This window comes from Zonotrichia albicollis, chromosome 21 (assembly GCF_047830755.1).
Source record: "Zonotrichia albicollis isolate bZonAlb1 chromosome 21, bZonAlb1.hap1, whole genome shotgun sequence".
Classification (NCBI taxonomy): domain Eukaryota; kingdom Metazoa; phylum Chordata; class Aves; order Passeriformes; family Passerellidae; genus Zonotrichia; species Zonotrichia albicollis.
In genome coordinates, this window is record NC_133839.1 from 12,461,990 (window position 1) to 12,468,669 (window position 6,680).

The following is a 6,680-nucleotide window of genomic DNA, read 5'->3' on the forward strand; positions in this document are numbered from 1 at the left end:
GCATCCCAACGTCATCGTTCCCCGCCGCCGCGCCCAGCCGCTTCCACCCGGCCCGCTCCTGCTGTCCGGCGCGCTCGTAGCGGCGTCCCGGCGAGAGGCGACCGGGGACGGACGCGTCGACGCTTCCCCACAGGCGACACATGGCTGAGGAATTTGGCTTCCGACTCGTACCCGAGGTTTTGGCAAGTTCTGTTTGTTAAGAATATTCCTGTAATTATTATGATGAAAAATACGCTAGTGTTTATCATACTGACTTACAGTCACGTATTCTCTCTCCTTCTGGTAGAGGTACGGTGTCGGTGGAACCATGCATAACGTGAAAACTGCATCCCCCTTACTTGATTAATTTGGACATAATTTACTTTTTCCTACTTAACCTGCATTTATTTTCTTCACTTTTTAATTGCAGGTTTTGCCTTTGCCTGCGTCCAGCTCCATGGTTGCTGGTATCTGAAATCTTCCTGCTTAAAGCAAGAGGCGTATCTAGCGCTGCTTGTGTGTTAACCAGCGGGGTTATGGCCGCCTGAGTAACCCAAAGAATTTCGGCATTGTATAGTAAGCATTTTATAGTAAGCAAATTACACTTATTTCTTCAGTTCCTGTGTTCTTTTAACCTGGTGTACTGACTGTAATGGCCATGTGAGAATATTAAGTAAGAATATAAGGGGCCAATATATTTTTTTTTTCCTAAGATGTAAAATAAAATCTAATTTTATAAATAAATGAAATTTCCTTCCTTAACTCTACCTTTTCCTTAGGCTGCATGTTACAGTGTAGAAGTGCACAACATAGCCTGGCTAATGTTAGTTTCAGACTGCAGTACTTGATGTTTGTGTGGCTGTTATTTCTGTTAATTCTGACCACAGAATTAAGTCTTAATCCCAAATGAAGATGAATTCTTGGCTTTCGTGGACTTAAGGCTTTTTTCTTATTGTTGTCAAGGTGGCTAGGAATGCATTTAAAAATGCATTTAAATTTAAAGGGTTGTAGCTCTTAAGAGAATGTCTTTGCTACTTCGGGAAAGTGATTTTTCAAAAGGAATTGCAAGGTCTTGGAGACAGTAAGAGTACACACTTAGCCAGAAAGGGAGAAAAACTAGTTTGCAGTGTTAGTTTACAGAGTAAAGATCCCCAACTGAAGCAGGTCTCCAAAAGTCTAAAAGATGGCTGGAAACATAAACCAAACCTAGATTATGGCTTTTATCAAAGACGGGTAAAGCTTAAGACAGAAACAGCAATCTCATAGGTATGATACAGCACTTCAGAAAACACACAGCAGTGCTGTGTGTTACATCCTTTTTCATTTCTCGTCTTTTTACTTAGCAGATTTGAAAGTCATTAGTCCTGTGTGTGTGAAACAGGTGAAAGAAACAGGTGGGGTCAAATTTATTGTTTATTACAGATGAAGAAATAAATCTTGTTTCTTCATCACAAAGGTGATAAATAGTACTTAAAACACTTTCAGATGTGATAGGACCGTCTCTATTTGGATGTCGTATCTAAAATTCAAACCATACATGCTATCAATATGACATTAAAAAAATGGTAATACATCAGCATTTAAGACGAATGGTAAAGAGTCTTTGATCACAAATGTAGCAACAGTCTTAACAGTATGCCATTATTAAATTACAAAGCAGTCTGCTACCATTCAAAGACAATTAAACTGACATTCTAGATTGATAACGCTCTGCATAAATCCTTACATAGCATTTTCCATTCAACCAGGTAAATATGCAGAAAAATATCTCCATTTTCTCTTCAAGTCAGATGCTAGTACCACAATTTCCAGTAGCAAAGAGGAGTCAATCAGTTACAGGTCAGCAACAAAGTGAAGCAGCTAAGCAGTACACAGGCAGGCTGGTGAAGTTGCTGTGCTCAAGTAATAAGAGTAAAAATATTTTGTAACCTGCATGCAAGTACAGATGTTTGCTGCACAATCTCTTGAGCCTTCCCATATTGTTAATATTAGGTTTCCAGTGTATAATTTAGTCCTTCACAAAAACAGATTGAGCCTATCAGAGAAAATAGTGCTTTAACAGAATAAGCAAGCACTGTGCATATGAACCATGACATCGAATTTTTAAGAATGAAAATAGCGTGATACCCATTTTCACACACAGATGGCAACATAAATTATTCTGAAATACCTTATCACTTGCTGATGGGATTTTCTCTTCCCCTGCCTTTTATGACCCCGTTACTTTAATTTCCTATATATGTAACTTAGGATTTTTAATCCCTGAAAATTTACAAATATATATACACCTATATATGTATATATATTGAAAACCAAATCCAAATGAAAAGGGTTATATATTTCAAATGCAGACTAAGCCAACAGCTCTGGAAAAGCCACTGCATCTGCAAGGAGTGTTACAGACCCACACCTTTGGAAAAACATGTTCAAGCTAGCCGTTACTGGTCAAATATACTTAGAACAGCAGAAAATATATGTCAGGAGTAGCAACCTTAACCATATGTAACTCGTTAGGCAATAATGCTACCCATTCCCTGCCCTCTTAAGTACTGTTTAAGTATTTATTCAGTTGACTGTCAAGTACAAAAAAAATTCAATCTGAATCTATCAAGTACAAATACATGCACATTTATAGAAATAATCATATGAAAGCAGAGAACAAACCTGCTGTTCATTCCAGGTGCATACTTGCATGTATGTTATGCATTGAAAAACAATGGCAAACCAACTAAAAAAAAAAACCCAAACAAACAAAACAACAAAAACAAACAAACAAACAAAAAAAAAACAAAACAACAAAACGAACCAAAACCAACCAACCAAAAAACCCCTTAACCCAGCCAACCAAACCCCCCCTCCAAAACCTGAAAAAAAAATCGCATCCAACAAAGTAACAAAAAGCCGGCCCGCACCACTAGCCTTCAGAAATCACACAAACCAAAACAAAGAAAAATCCCCGCTGCACCCCCAAACTAGTAAAGGACTATAACTAGAACAGGCCTTACTTTGCAAACCAGGAAACCGAATGTATGCATGCATTCACTGAACCTAGAGAGCAGTTCTCTTGCTACCATGAATAGCCATAGCCCTTTCAAATTTCACGTGGGTTTTTGTTTCGTATTAGAAGGAAGGGTTTCGTTACTTTCAAACACTTATAAAATATTTATGTGTACTGCATTGCCACTAGAATAAGGAACTGGACAAAAATGACTCTGTACTAGTTTCTAAAGCTCAATCTGGTCTTTAGGGACCTTACGAAGAAGCTCATCAAAGCCTTAAGGGCTCCATATTGTGTGTGTGTATGTGTGAATTAACTTAGGTCATGTGTCTGGGGGTTCTTAAGTCCTAGTAACACTTCAAAGTTATGGTGATGGTCTATATGCATGCTGCAATTGAAATGCAGGACAAAGATGACAAGTAGCCCAAAATCTTGCATATCCATTTTGAACAGATTTTTGAATGGTGGTGCACAGGTGTATGTACTGGACTAGATGATAACACAGTGGTCCTTTCTACCCTCAACTATTTTGTGATTCCACGCATCATTAACCATGCTGGTGAGAACACACAAGTACATTCTAAATTAACTACCTGTACAATCTAATGCTTACACCAATGTAAATGACATTCCTATAATTTAGTCAGACTAAGGCACAGGGATGAAGCGGTGACCAACACCATTTAGCCAGGAGTTTAGAGCCCTGCTGCTGCCTACAAATCCAGCACATTGGGATAGAAAGTATTTCTTGCAGAAACTTAGCCAAGGGTCCAGAAAGGGCCTAAACTTAGCCTGATAGCAAGTGTTCAATCTGGTAACAATTCTTCCTTCATGGAAAAAATTCTTTCCTCCCATCCATCTTTAGCAACATTTTTCAGTTTTCCTATCAGAACAATACCCATCTTACATAGCAGAGTCAATTCTTGATGCTGGCTGACCATCTCATGGTTAGGAGAAAAGATAATCTCCTAACCATGAGATGGTCAGCCAGCATCAAGAATGCAGCCTACAGGCAGCTTTAACGCCCAGTGTGAATGGAGAAAGGGTTATGTTTACAGTGGACATGGCTACAATTTGTGCCCAAGACTACTTTTTAAGTTTTAGAGAGTATATGCATGCACAGGCTGGAAAAACAGAGGGCAAACAACATGGCTCCAACACTGGAGTGAATGACACTATAGCCATCCCAGCAGCCTTTCAACAAGCCTTGTCATCTTACGCTAGTCTTAAGAAGGAGAGGTTCTGCAAGTGTGTAAGAACTTTGCCCTTTATAAATGATGCACAAGAGATTTGGTATCAATCCCACCAACTGCCTCTAGATTTCCATTAGCAGTCTACATAATAAGGATGATGTTTTGAGAGAAACAATGGCTAGAAGCTAGTTCTCCTCACATGAAGAGACACAGAAATCATAGTGGTCTGTTCAGACTACTAAAAACGTCAAAGAAGCCGCATCCTTGTACAAGGTTGTGTATACCAGCAATTTCATGATTGTGTCAGTTATTGGTTTTTTTGATACAGTAAATGTGATAAAGACCTTCACAGAATTTGGTTCCTGTGCCTTGTGTCAAATAAAATTGGAATATTATTTCTATGTTCTCTGCCTCCTACCTATGTTCTGGGCTGCTCTCCTACAATAAGTACGTAGTAAACTACAGATACATGGCTCTAAAGCCTCAGCTACCAACTCCAGGTGTCATCTAACCCAAACAAAATATTGTTTCACTCTCTACTTCTTTAATTAGATGTTATCCCTCTATGGCACTCTAAGTACAAAAGCAAAAACTTAACAAGGCATTTACTGGATACATTAAGAATGAAGACATTATTTTTTTTCCCCAGGATTCAGCTCCTTCCTGTCCTACATGAGCAATGATCTGTTAAGGTCTGGTAGTTCCTAGTGTGACTTGCTTAGCAGCTTGTACCAGACCCATTAAGTCAAGCTACAGCATAAAAACAGGTAGGTGGTGAGCAGGGATGCAGTTGCTGCTGGGCTTCCCTCTTCAAATGATACCAATATCCTGTTCCAGGTGTGTACCATGAAGCCAGTATGATCTAGTTTTGTGCTTCAGTAATCCTGTATCTGTCCTCCTTACAGTTCATTTGCTAGATGTCATCAATACTATAATTACAGGCAAACCTTCAAAGGGTCTTTTTCTCTCTCTCTCTCTCTCTCTCTCACACACACACACACACACATTCCCACCCACCCACCACCCACTCCCTTAATTAACAGTAATACTTTACAGCCACTACTGCACTTCTGGTTCAAGAAAATAACTCTTGCTTTATAGCCTTTTCTTCCATAATCATGTTTAGGATATAATGCAAATGCTGTGTCTATATGCATTCTGACTACCGTCACAGCCAGTATTCAAGCTTTCTGTCATGACCTTCTCATTCTTCTTATTCTCCCTAGTGCGCCATCTCTAAGGCTATACCTAAGGATGTGTTTGCTCAGGTTCTTCAAAACAAGTTTACAAATCTCCATATATTGCTTCAACTGCTATCAAACAATGGTTAATCATTTTAAATCATGCTGTGATGGCACAGGTGAACATCTGGAGTATATTTAAAATCCAGTATCCTAACAGGGTAAAGCAAAGTTTCCAGTTAAAATTTTAACTAAAGCCCCAGTTTTGAAACACACTGGTACAGTCTTCAAAAACATCCACAAACCAGAAATCAAATACTACATTGAGCCATTCTTGGAAAAAGTTGGTTCTTTTTAAAAATATGTAAGTGCCAGCAGTGACCCCAAAAGTGGATTCAGAAGTGTTTAGAACTTCCAGGAAAATAAGTACCGCGTGGTACTTCCAGATTTTCTTTAAACCTTAACTGTCCAGATAAATAAGGATAGGGTAAAGTAACACAATCTCTGGAAACAACATTCTAAAAGAATAATTACAAGTTTTTGCAAATACTTCAGTCTGGTACTTCCTTTTAGATGCTTATTGAGGTTCACCCCACATATCTGTGAGTGCAGTACCCACTAAAGTAATAACAGCCTTCATCTCCAAGACTATTATTATTGGAAATATTGCTTCTTCTGTTGATTAGCCACCCCACTTGAGCGTAAGAAATTACACTTCCAAGTAAGACCTTGCATATTTTCTTACGTGAAGCAATTCAACCATATTGTATAATTAACTGAGAAAAAAATCACTTGGCAATCACTAGTTTTACATTCAGACAGATGCCAGCAAAAGGCACACATCTCCAGATGATCATGCTTGAACAAAATTGAAATCATGACATACGGGTGATATTATGAAATAAAAACCAAGGATACAGAAGTATTTCTATATTCAGAACAAGAAACACTTGCTAATAAAGCTAAAAACATCATCTATAGAAAAGCTTTCACGGAAAAAAAACCCAAACCAAACAAAATCCTTGCAAAGGTGTTCTAGAGGAAAGGGTTTAAAAAAAATTAAAAATCAAACTTGAAATATAAACTCCTTTAATACAATAAGAGACAAGATCACTGTTTCATCACAGAAGACTACCTGATTAGCAGTGAAATTCCAGTCTGCATCCAATTAGAAAATTACAACTATCTGAAATAATTACTTATACTGTTGGTGCAAGCACAGACAACAGCTAATGATGATGTCTGCATAAGAATCTTTTTGTAGTCTGACAGTTTGGGTTGGCTCTTCTGCCTGTAATGGAAAAATCTGCAGATGCACTACAATAAGAG

The 6,680-nt window shown here is 38.3% G+C and overlaps 1 long non-coding RNA gene across 1 annotated transcript; it reads left to right on the forward strand.

The window, feature by feature from the left end:
- LOC141731385 (uncharacterized) lies at window positions 1–5,679 on the forward strand. The gene is made up of 2 exons (XR_012583453.1): window positions 1–176; window positions 410–5,679. It is a non-coding gene; the product is annotated as an uncharacterized LOC141731385 (long non-coding RNA).
- The last annotated feature ends 1,001 nt before the right edge of the window (window positions 5,680–6,680 follow it).